The following is a 12,943-nucleotide window of genomic DNA, read 5'->3' as shown; positions in this document are numbered from 1 at the left end:
GACATGCAGGTGGTTGGTGTGACAGAGCAAGATGCAGAGGACAGGAAGAAATGGAAACGGATGATCTGCTGTGGCGACCCCTAATGGGAACAGCCGAAAGAAGATGACTAATTTTATAACACTGGATTTTAAAATGGCTTCACTTCTTAAGGTTTTGTTTTCTGAAAGAAAAAGGAGGGGAACTAATGTAGCATAACATATGCATCACAGAGGGCAAAACTAAGCAATCTTCTGAGATATAGTGCTGGTTTTCCAATCATTTTCATCCGAGATATTCTAAAAGTTTCCATCTTTTTCACCCCTTAATAACTCTGGCAACACTCCTCATACTGACAAAATAGACAGTGTTCACGCCATCATGGAACTGGCCATCTCAAAACCTCCCTAGACTTAAAGCCATCGCCTTCATTTCTCTCTTGCCTCAGAATGCCAGTCTAATTTCTGCTTTGACTGCTTGTGTATAAACTATAGATCATACAATATCTTGTTTCAACACTAGTATTTTTTTCTGTATTTTAAAATCTTTTAAATTCTTGTACATGGGTATTTTATTTGTACACCTATTCTGCTAACTATCTTGCTGGCTGTTTTCTTACTCTTTGAAGCCCGCGTCATTGTAGAAGTCGTCCTGTAGATCAGCACACCCATCTGGGTGAACGTTATTTATAACTATGCAGTGATGTGTCATGACAATGCTTTTGAAATTATTTCTTAGAGTGACAGGACAGGGAGACAGTAAGCCTACTCCGTTACTTAAAAATGACTCAACATTCTACTTCTTCTATATCCATACAAGTGCTCTCGAATACCTCCGTTGCCCCCCCCCCCCCCGAGGCAATTTTGGTATTCCATTCCAGGGTTTACAACCCTCTCTGTGAAAAACAAATCTACAGGAGGTAAAGGGAATGGTTAGTCCCAACAGGCTACTCTGTACTCTCCTGTACCTCCTTTCCTCCCACTTTGAAGTCTTATTCAGAATCACCTCTCATTTGATAACATCCTCTTCACAAACCAATCTCGTATTCCCTCGGTCTCTTCTGGTTTCAGGTGAGAAGAGCTCAAGGTCCTATACCTTCCAGTCATATACCTTTTAGGTACTTTCCCCTAAATTCTTTCCAGCAGTCTAACATTTCCCTATATGGCCCACACAACTGCATTACTCAACATGTGGTCTGGCCAAGGCACTGTAGAGTGGAAGCATTACCTCTGTACTGGAGAGAGATACCCATTGCTTTTTTTTTTTTTTTTTTTTTTTTTTTTTTTGTTCAAATGAAATCCAAAAAGACTTCAAACGTACAAGAGGCAAGGACAGAGAAAATATAAGGATAGTCTGATGTGTTTCTCTAGTTTTGCATAATTCTCTACTTTGACATAACATACCTAATTATCCTTACATTTTCTCTGTCCTGTCTCTCTTGCTCTTGTTTATCTTTAAAAAAAAAAAAATTTAAAGAAAAACTAGAATTTCTGTAGCATATATTTACAGAAGGAAGTCCAGGTGACAAGACTTTTTTCTATTGGTATATATTCAATTTACAATGGACGCGCTGGTTGGGCTGACCAATCAGTGTGCTTGTTTTTGAATGTTAATTGCCAGTCATTATAAAATCTACATTTCCTTACCACTCCATTACAACACACATTCTACTCACAGATAATGGGGGAGGTAGAGATCACATCAGAAGGATATTCAACATTTCCAAGATCATACTCTAGGATGATAATGGAAGGAAGATTTCCCCAGTTTCACACAAACTTCTCTCCTTACTGCACAGGAGAAGTACTTGAGGGGAGGTGTTTCTTAAACTCTTTTCCAAATTATATTTAATTTCCCATAGTGCTGCTAAAGGGTCTGGCATACCCACTGTCTACAGGTAGGAATAGAGACTCTCAGAATACTCAAGTTCCCACATAATTGAATTTTTGAATTCAGAAATCAATTTGTTGGGTTACTCTTTACTCAGAGTTGTAGAAAGAAAGGAGAAAGATGGATTAACAAGGCGGAGAAGTAGAAGAGCACCAACATCTGTAGGGTACCTCCTTAAAAGAAACGCTAAAAATAGTTTGCAATGCCATTCAGGTTTTTAGGCATGGAATTCAAGTAGTCGTACCATATCCTTCGGGACAATTGTGTAAATATTTATGTGCCTCTAAAAGAAGGTGATGATATAAGGTAGCTGAACAAGATGTATAGCCCAAGGTACAGGTCTTCGTAAAAGCACCATTTGTACATTTTGCATGTCTGAAAGATAAAAATTGCTGCCACAATGCACAACACCTATATTTTGAGTTTACAGAAATGACACTTTATATCCTAGCATTATATCCTAGCACAAACATCAATGTGAAAGTAAAAGCTTTAAGTTTGCATGCATAGTATCCTCAAGGTTTACCTTGGGTAGGTATACACTGCTAAAGATGCATGCTACATTAAGCTTGTGATGTCCCTCATCTAAGCCAGTAATCAAGGAGCCTCAATCCTCATCACTGACACTGGTGGGGAGCATTCACTTGGAAGGAAAATGGATATACAAAGTATTTTCAGATGCAGCTGTCTCCCTTAAGAGCACATAGGGAGCACCACCCAGTCCTGGGGCTAGACTTCCAAATAAGACTTCAACTTTCTCTATAGAAACCAGTGCTGTGTCCCTGTTCCAAGTAGCAGACAAACATGTGCGCACACACACCCCTTGGAAAGGCTGGCACAAATTTACCAACTACACCACCTCTACCCAGACTAAGGTAGATTCACCGTCAGCCAGCTAGCTACTTTTAGACTCTTACCAGGGTACCCAGTTATTCTTAGTAACATTAATACTGCACAAATGGTAGTGTTTGCAGGCCAAGCAGGAAGACATTCAGGAGCATGAAGTCCACAGTGCCACAAAATAAATGCAATTACTCTCAAATATTAAACTATCCCAGGGGTCTGCAACCTGTGGCTCTTCCACCTCTCTGCAGTGGCTCCCTGTAGCTTTGAAAAATAATGGCCACACCGCACAACACACACACACACACACAGTGGTCGAGCGATCCCCTGGCAGCAGCAACATCTCCTGAAAGATTTCCATACCTCTCAAAGTCTTACCACAAGACATCTGGACAGAGCCACAAATAAAGAGGAACAAAAGAACAAAAATAGGGACGGACTTTAAATATTGCTCTTACAAACTTTCTAGAATAACAAGGTTTCTGTTAATATGCATTTTTCCACACAGACACACCGAGTGATCCAGCAATTGAAACAAAGGAACAAAAATTGGGACGGATTTTTGCTCTTCTAAACTTATTTCTTTTATATTTAGTATAATAACATAAACTTTATATGCTGTGTTATTCTTCATTTTAGGGGTCAAACAGGTTTTGTGGCTCCTGATGAACTTTATTTGGTGGGAGAAGGGGCAAAAATGGCTCTCTTGATAGTGAAGGTTGCAGACCCCTGAACTATCTGAACTACCCTCTAAAAAAGACAAACCACAATGAAAGGTTTTGATACATAATAATAAATAAAATAAAAGTATGAAAATACTGAATATCTGCTTATAATAAAAACACCAGTTTCAATTCACAGGAAACATAACACAGAAGACAGATGCAGAAAAAACACTAATCTCACTATTTTGCTAACTGACTGTAGAATTACAATTCCCTGGTTATTTACTAAAGCAAGACACGATGAAGTGGGTGAGTGGTCTTGTCAGAGACAGCACTCTTGTCTTGGAATTATCACATGTCTCACCAATATCTAAAATAATTTTAGTGCTGGCTATAGAATGACATCACATCTGGTCACCTGATTTAGTTTTCACACCACCTCTCCAACTAGAAGATGAACCAGAATCTAGCACAAATGTGTCACAATACACATCTAGAGCTTTGCCAAGACATCTGAAGACTGTAAAACAATTCCAATACTTTCATTCTTTCTACAGATAGGCACTACCTCACATCACAATTTCCTAGAGGCCTGGTGGTCTTACAGTCTATGTGGGTATATTTTATCTTCTTATGCAATTAGGACTGTGGGGATACAGCAGCTTGCCCCAAGGAATAAAAGCAACTCTAAAAGAAAACAGCAGTCTTCAAAAATCACTGCTACCCTCTAGTTTTACAGCTTTTTCATAATTCTGGGACTTGGAATTGCTAGTCTCAGAGTTACAATGGAGAACCAAACACAATTAACAGTATTAGGACATACAAGGAATATCTCAAAAGTTTAACATACAAGGCATTTACATCAATGGATCTGCTTTTTAGAACTACTGTTACTTGGGGTCCTACAGTTTTCTTCACTTTCGGCTGTTCCCATTAGGGGTCACCACAGCGGATCAGGTTTCCATTTCTTCCTATCCTCTGCATATTGCTCTGTCACACCAACCAGCTACATGTCCTCTCTCACCACTTCCATAAACCTTATCTTAGGCCTTCCTCTTTTCCTCTTACCAGGCAGCTCCATCCTTAGCATCCTTTTCCCAATATACCCAACATCCCTCTTCAGCACATGTCCAAACCAACGCAATCTCGCCTCTCTGACTTTTGTCTCCAAACCTTCCAACCAGAGCTGACCATCTAATATACTGATTCCTAATCCTGTCCATCCTTGTCACACCCAGTGCAAATCTTAACATCTTTAACTCTGCCACTTCCAGCTCTGACTTCTGCCTTTTTGTCAGTGCCACTGTCTCCAACCCATACAACATAGCTGGTCTCACTACCCTCTTGTAGACCTTCCCTTTCACTTTTACTGGTACCCATCTGACACAAATCACTCCACCCATTCCACCCTACCTGTACTCTTCTTCACCTCTCTTCCACACTCACCATTACTCTGAACTGTTGATGCAAAGTACTTAAACTCATTCACCTTTGCCAAGTCTACACACTGCATCCTCACCATTCCTCTATCCTCCCTCACATTAACACACACATTCTGTCTTAGTTCTGCTGACCTTAATTCCTCTGCTGACCTTAATTCCTCTCCTCTCTAGAGCATATCTCCACCTCTCCAGGGTCACCTCAACCTGGTCCCTACACTCACTACAGATCACAATGTCATCTGCAAACATCATAGTCCATGGGGCCTCCTGTCTGATCTCATCTGTCAACCTGTCCATCATCACTGCAAATAAGAAAGGGCTCAGAGCTGATCCTTGATGTAATCCCACCTCCACCTTAAACGCACCTGTCACTCCCACTGCAGACTTCACCACTGTCACACTGCCCTTGTACATATCCTGTACCACTCTTACATACTTCTCTGCCACTCCTGACTTCCTCATACAATACCACAACTCCTCTCTAGACACCCTATCATATGCTTTCTCCAAGTCCACAAAGACACAATGCAACTCCTTCTGACCTTCTCTATATTTCTCCATCAACACTCTCAGAGCAAACATCGCAGCTGTAGTGCTCTTTCCAGGCATGAACCCATACTGCTGATCACTAATCATCACCTCCCTTCTTAACCTAGCTTCCACTACTTTTTCCTATAACTTCAAGCTGTGGCTGATCAGTTTTACCCCTCTGTAGTTACTACAGCTCTGCACATCACCCTTATTCTTAAAAATAGGTACCAAATCACCTTTTCTCCACTCCTCAGGCATCCTCTGATTTTCCAAGATTTCATTAAAGAATCTGGTTAAAAACTTCACTGCCATTTCTGCTAGGCACCTCCATGCTTCCACGGGTATGTAATCTGGACCAACAGGCTTTCCATTCTTCATCCTATTCATAGCCATCAGTACTTCCTCCTTGCTAATCCATTTCACTTCCTGATTCACTATCCCCACATCATCCAACCTTCTCTCTCTCTCTCTCATTCTCTTCATTCATCAGCCCCTCAAAGTACTCTTTCCATCTGCTCAACACACTCTCCTCGTTTGTGTGTATTTTTCCTCACTATCCTTCTTCACCCTTACCTGCTGGACATCTTTCCCAACTCAGTCCCTCTGTCTAGCCAATAGGTACAGGTCCTTTTCTCCCTCTTTAGTCTCCAACCTTTCATACAACTCTCCATATGCCTTATCCTTCACCACCTCTCTCTTTGCCATGTTCCTCATCTCCTTGTACTGGGGTCCTACAGTACCAACAGATTTGTTCTGTGTGTGACTAGCTCTTGAAATCATTGGCTCTTTCCACAGTTACTTCACTGGTGATCATTTTCTTGTGCAGAAAGTCCAGAGAAATTTTTATAAAAATTTATTTTCTACAAGAATAGGACATATACTTCCAGACTACTGTTTCTCTAATTGCACAGATTTGCATATATATTTATAACGGAGAAGCTTTTCCTGACATTCAAACTTTTCCGAAGTGAAGTACTATACCACCACTAGCCACTGAAACATCAAAGGATTAAAACAAAAAGCTTTTTGCAATGGGGAAGGGGAAGATAAGCCCCTCTGCACCCCACACCCCCTGAAAATTATACATACCAACTTCAAGATCACACAGCATTGGGGAAAAGGCTAACTCCCAGTCAAAAGAAATACCAGTAACTGGCAAAAAAGCCAGTTCAATGTTCGACCAATGAACGTTTGATATTTTTCCTGTGACCAAATAAATGTCTTCATACAAAAACACATCATGAATTATTTATTGCATCCTTTAATTAAAAAGGGGGAAAAAAAAGGACTAGATTCTTCATAAAAATGGTTGTATTACTGTGGAACAAACTACCAGCTGTTAAGGGGAAATTTCTCTTCTGAGGGAAATTTAGATCACTGAATGGAAAGCAACATACTTGAAACAAATACTTGGACTCCCATGTGTCATGAACAGAAAATGGATATTACAGGCTTATGAACAATACTGCTCAGATGACTCCTACAGACTTCTGTGCACGAGATAAAATGCAGATAGTCAGCAATGATCTCAGACCTCCTTGCTTTGTGTTAGGACACCTGCCTATGCTAGGTGCCGACCATGCAAGTAGCTAGGCTAGAATGGGGGAAGGAGGATCAGCTACTCACTCCTATCTACTTACCCCAGCTGACTCCACTAGTACCCAGACTGATACCCTACCCTGGGTCTTTCCAGGTCTCAAGACAGTCTTAATAGAAGCTAATGTGACAAAAAAAATGTAATGCAGGATCTCAGTCTCAGTACCTAATCTCTCTCTCTTACACAGTGTGTTTATTGGACAGCAAATCATGCAGGTTAAAAAAAAATATTATATAGATATATATATATATATATATATATATATATATATATATATAGCAACTTTACGTAATGCACATGCTACAAATATACTGAAGGACATTGTCATCAAATATGAATAAAACAAAATAACCAGGTTTAACTAACAGATCCTCACAAAAGACTGTCCACGACTTTTCCCTGACACAGTCATTAAGATTAACAAGCTTCTACCTCAGGAATTCTCAATTAAAACAGGCTTCTAGCTCCAGGATGTTCATGCTCATGCTCTTTTGTACAACTGCAGTACATCTGTCATTCTCCAATATGTGATCCAGTGTGCTAACAGATCCTTGTGATTACATTCCCTAAGGACCCTGGCAGCAATCATTCTAGTCCTAAAGGCAGGTGCCTCCCTACCTACTCCACCTCTAGCCTTGTGTCCATCCACTGTTCACTACACTTACCCTACCTCCCTTCTAATATGGCACCTACCCTCTCTTTTCTTTGGGAGGAAAGACACAAAGTATCAATTCAACACATTTGCTCCCCCCGCCCTTTGGTTAGTATGGCCAGGTCTCTCCCTTCCTCCTTATTTTTATTTTACATTTGCTGACCGGGATGGTCCGACTGGATGCATGTCCATTTTCAGCGGAGGCCCTGGGAGAAAAGCTCCAAGGGTAAGCAGATACACCATTACATAATACCAGCATTACATATTACAAACGGACTATTTACAGAGATTACATAAGTAAGCAAGTTAAACAAGTTCCACAGGTTACAGTTAATCCTGAGCGCAAGTCAGGATTAAATTAAATTACACAGTGAACTGGTTAGAAGATTTTTACACATTCTAGAGAGAGTTAGCCAGGCTTGATACATTGACATAGCCAGTTAAGTGACAAATGTTGTTTGAGTCTAGTTTTAAATTGACCTAAGGTGGAAAGTAAGGTAATATCAGCTGGAAGAGAGTTTCAGGATCTACTTACAGAGTTTGCAAAGAGAGAATCACCGGCTGTTTTGCTAGTCAATTAGTAGTTTGTTAGAGGATCAAAGTGGTCTAGGATTGTTATAGGGGGTGATAAAAATAAGTGCAGGAGTATTGTCCGGATTATAGAGGATTTTATAGGCCATAATCAATTAGTTATACTGGATTAGGCTGGGTAGTTCAAGCCACCCAAGCTGATTTAGATTGATGCAATGATGTGTCCTAAAAGGCAGCCCAGTGGCAAACCTGGCAATGTGGTTGTAGCAAATTGAGAGTTTAAGGACAGTCTTGTTTAAATTCGAGAGTAGAGGGGATGCATTCAGAAGGGTTGAAAGAAGGTGAGAGCGAGCTATGGCAATTTTAGCTGGAGGGGTTAGGAAGGCTTTTATTCTGTAAAGTGACCCTAGTTTTTTATTGATGGTTTTGATAGTTTGGTTAACATGTAGGTCAAATTTTAGATTATTGTCTATGATGACACCTAATAGTTTTGTAGAGGGGTCAGGGGAGATTATTGTGCCATCATTTGATTTTATTGTAAAGGTGAAAGTGGTAGACCTACGTGTTGGTGAAAATAACAGCATTTTAGTTTTTTTGGGATTTAGGATCAGATGATGTTCAGAAAGCCAGTTTTCTATCATATTAAAGGTGGTCTGGGTAGCTGACCATAACTCTACTGGAGATGTGGCTGAGCAAATCAGAGTAGAGTCATCAGCATATTGGATACAGCTGACTTTTGGGATGACAGTATAAAGGTCGTTAATGAAGATGGAGAACAGCAAGGGCCCTAGTATAGAGCCTTGTGGTACTCCAAGGGTGTTAGGTAGAAGGTTAGAGAGTTTGTTCTGCCAGAGGACAGCCTGCTGTCGACCATTCAGGTAGGATTGAAAAAATTGAAGGGCTCTAGTATCTAGACAGAATGTTTGCAGGGTGAGGATTAAAAGTTGGTGATCAACCATATGGAATGCCTTGGAAAGATCCAAGAAGAGGGCTGAGGATATATAATTATTGTTGCGATTATGGTTTATGGTGTTGGTAAAGGCTAGGAGGGCTGAAGTAGTGCTGCAATGATGATGGAAGCCATGCTGAGTGTCTGCCATAAGGCGATTCTGGATTAGGTGGTGCATGAGTTGTCTATGAATACATTTTTCCATAATCTTTGCAAGTGGAGAGAGTATAGATATTGGCCTATAATTGGAGAATTCAGTAGAGCTGCCTTTTGTGAAGTGGGATTACATAGGATATTTTCCAGATGGTGGGAATTTTAGCTCCTTCCTTCCTGTCTTTTAGCTACATAAAGACCATTTTCCATTCTTGACACTGCTACTCTCTTGATCTGCGCCTGCCCTATCCTTTCTACAGGATTCCTTGTATTGTGCTTCCTCTACAGCAGCCTTCAACCTCTCATGTGCTTTATTTCCTTAAATCTCTAGCGTTACACTGATCATTACCCTTTGCCCGTTTTTTCTTTCCCTCCTCCTCAGGCCCTTTTTCCACAGTGGAGTACTCATTTCATAACCCAGTGCCTTAGTCTGTTCAGTCACTCAGTTTCACCTACAGATCTCTAGCTGTACCTCCTTTCATTAAAGTTCAAAGCATAATTCAGCCCTTAACCCCCCCCCCACATAATTTTCTCCTCAAATTCTTACCATCCTCATTTTCTAAACCTGAAAGTGACAAGGTCATTTTGACCAACTGCAATTCCATATGCATATCCACATTGCTTACTGACACTTTCAGATCAAGTTAGGGCCACATACAGAACTTTCTCTTTCCTACCCCAGCTTCTTAAATTCTTCATGGTCTATGACCTCAATCATCCCCCATTCACTCTATCCTGGCTGGTGCTCACAATTTCTAGTTTGCATTTTAGTCCCTTAGGACTGACACTGTTCCTCCCATCCCACTACCCCACTAACATGTTTGTCCCAAGCCTCGAATTTTCCTCCCTTGGCATTTCTGGGGAACGATACACCATAATGAACCATTAGCACTCTCCACTCCACTCCTCTCCCTTAACCATCACTAATTATTTGACTTTTATATGTCATATGGCAATTGTGGAAGATGGGAGAACTGTGCTAAAAAAAGCCACTGTAAATTTACCACTTTTGCCAAGTCTAATGTAATGGTGACAAAGAGGGTTGATTCATCAGCCTCCATGAACAGCAGTGCATTTTCTATAACATTATGCTTATTTATGTTTATGATGAGCTCATTTTTATCACCATATCTAAGGTACATCATTAGTGGCTACAGACAAAGGGCCAGTATCACCATTTACATCATAATATGTTCAACGTTTGAATTTTAGAGCGAGACTGCTAAATGGAACAAAGACAGTTACAGTATCACTCATCCAAAGCCTTCTCAAGTTGTACTGCACTCCCTGTATTTCTGACATTCACTGGAAGGGCATTCCATAATCTACCAACCCTGAAGTGAAAGAAAAGACAGAAAGGTGTGAACTGGACTTGGACTATGATACCAGGAGCCCAGGTATGAACCGGACAGAAACAATGATACAAGGAAACCAGTATTTCTCAAAAGTGTGATTTAAAAAAATATATATATATTCAGCGTGGCAGCCAACAGTTCAACATTTACAAGTCAGAATAAGCTCCCACCTATATTAACCTATAACCAACAAAATACAGTAAAAGATTTTCAGTCTACATCATCCAGTAACAGACTAGTTTCACAATACAAACATGAAAATATTTCATTTAATTCCAGACATAAGCACCTATTGGCTTATCTTTTGGTGGCATGCAAGCTGCTGACCATACCAGGTGTGGCCACACTGCACATGTGTAACATAAACCTCTAGAAGTCTCTAGGTATCAGATAAAGTCTAACAGGAGTTCTGTATTTGTCCTGGATAGCTGTGCTGTCTCTCTGGTGGATAGTCTTTAAATCACTGTAGTGTGAATTATACCTTCACTTAGCACAAAGAGACAGAACAGTATCATATAAAAAAATCTAGTTGCTATACCATTAAAACAATCATATTCGGTACTGGAAGCAAAGAAAAGGGTACATATGGAAACGAATAAAACTATAAATAGGAGATAATGAAACCAGCATAGTCAATGGCTCCTCACAGCAGTAGTTTCAAAACTGCAGAGACTGTGTTACAAAACAAAAGTATGTTAGGCCACTTTAATTGGAATGATAGTTTGCAATACAATTTCCTTAAATAAACCAAGTAGTGTTTCATATTATGCTCCTATAAAAGGCCTTCATTTAAATTTGCCTTGGTACTTCTTACATTTATTTTCTGTTTCACTGATCTGTTCACTTTCTTGTCGCTATTTGAATTTGTAAGGAGTTTTTACTGACAGCATGAACTAAGTTCTCTCTGTAACACTCATATTTAAGAAGTGAAATATCCTCACAAGTAGCTCAATGTGGATTATAGCAAAGAACAGGAATAGCAGACACTCTTCCATTTCTAAAATATAAGTTTGCTATATATAATGGTGCTATGAACAATGTCCATAGGGTAGTAGTGCCTTCCAACAAAAAACGTCATCACTCTTCGTATGAAAGTATGTCCCAAAATATCAGACACTTTCCTCAACCATGGGTTATTAGCTCCAGGACTATTTTTACTAAGCTTTCAATTCTTTTTCAACAAAATTAGAAAAGACAACCGTTAGGGGATGTATTTTAATGAATACCAACTTGGAATGGGATTATTAATAAAGAGATGCAGTTAGACTTCCTGGTTTACAAATACTGAAATCTACCCTGCTGAAATCCTCCTCCACAGAACATATGCCACAGAGGGGAATCAGCCATAGTGGATTAACAAATTATCTGGATCAACGTCAGTGTTTGAAGCCTCAGATACAGATATGAACTCCAGAATAAATGCATGCCTGTACAATCACCATAAGGACTTCCCACACATGCCCTTACCAGAACATTCTCCCAGAATTGTGAATGTTAAAGTGAGATTGCCTGGCTAGAGCATGACAGCATTTCAGTCGTGTCCTAGATTGAAGGGTGGCTTGCAGCCAAAGTGTTTCAGTTAACAAAGGCAAGCAAATCATGCCTACCATTTCCTTTCTTGCAATACTGCTCGGGATGAAATGCCTTATTAACTGCATAGCTACAATGGTCTGTACTACACTTGGCTAGCTTACATAACCACCCCTACATCGGTGGATCAGTTAACTATTTGATAGAAGGGGAGGCTGAAAGACTGTTTTAGTACATTTTCTTAGTGAACACCTACTGTTCTAATTTCAATCACTATTTAAAAATAAATTTGAAAAATAACTCTCTTAATGAGACTACAATCCTGTGCACCCCTGACTTGAAGACATTCCTACTTTCTTATCCAGAAAATGCACTCTCCATACTGCATTTTTGATATTGTAAAGGACAGAGGTACAAAACAAAGAAAACTTTTGACTATGGACAATATTGCCATGTTGTACAGTAAGTCATATCTATGTAATTCATTTTGATATTCCTTGTTCCTCATTTTTTGTCATTATTTAAATTAAAAAAAAATGCAGGTGACTTGGAGAGCATTGCAAGCTCTCAGGAAAGATTTTAGCATGCTTTTCACATAAAGGTAGCCCAGCCCCTAACAGAGTAAGCAGCCTAATATAAAACACCTGTAAACTGAAAACCTTACAGCCCTGCCCTATTTGCAAACATTAAGTACACTTACTTACTTTCTTTGCTTACCATCTGCTTCTCCCTCAACATCAAGCACAAAAACTGCTTTTAGAAGGCATGCTTAAATTAATCATATCAGTGATGTTTTTTGGTACATATTTTAAAAACATCCAAGTAATT

The 12,943-nt window shown here is 39.7% G+C and overlaps 1 protein-coding gene across 4 annotated transcripts in view; it reads right to left on the bottom strand.

The window, feature by feature from the left end:
- EML2 (EMAP like 2) overlaps nucleotides 1-12,943 on the bottom strand; it is a 1,798,491-nt gene that overhangs the window by 1,000,874 nt on the left and 784,674 nt on the right. The window lies entirely within an intron of this gene.

This window comes from Protopterus annectens, chromosome 1.part0 (assembly GCF_019279795.1).
Source record: "Protopterus annectens isolate FY-2018-M chromosome 1.part0, PAN1.0, whole genome shotgun sequence".
Taxonomy (NCBI): domain Eukaryota; kingdom Metazoa; phylum Chordata; order Ceratodontiformes; family Protopteridae; genus Protopterus; species Protopterus annectens.
Note: the sequence above shows the minus strand (reverse complement) of the source record. Positions and strands in the feature narration are given on the sequence as shown.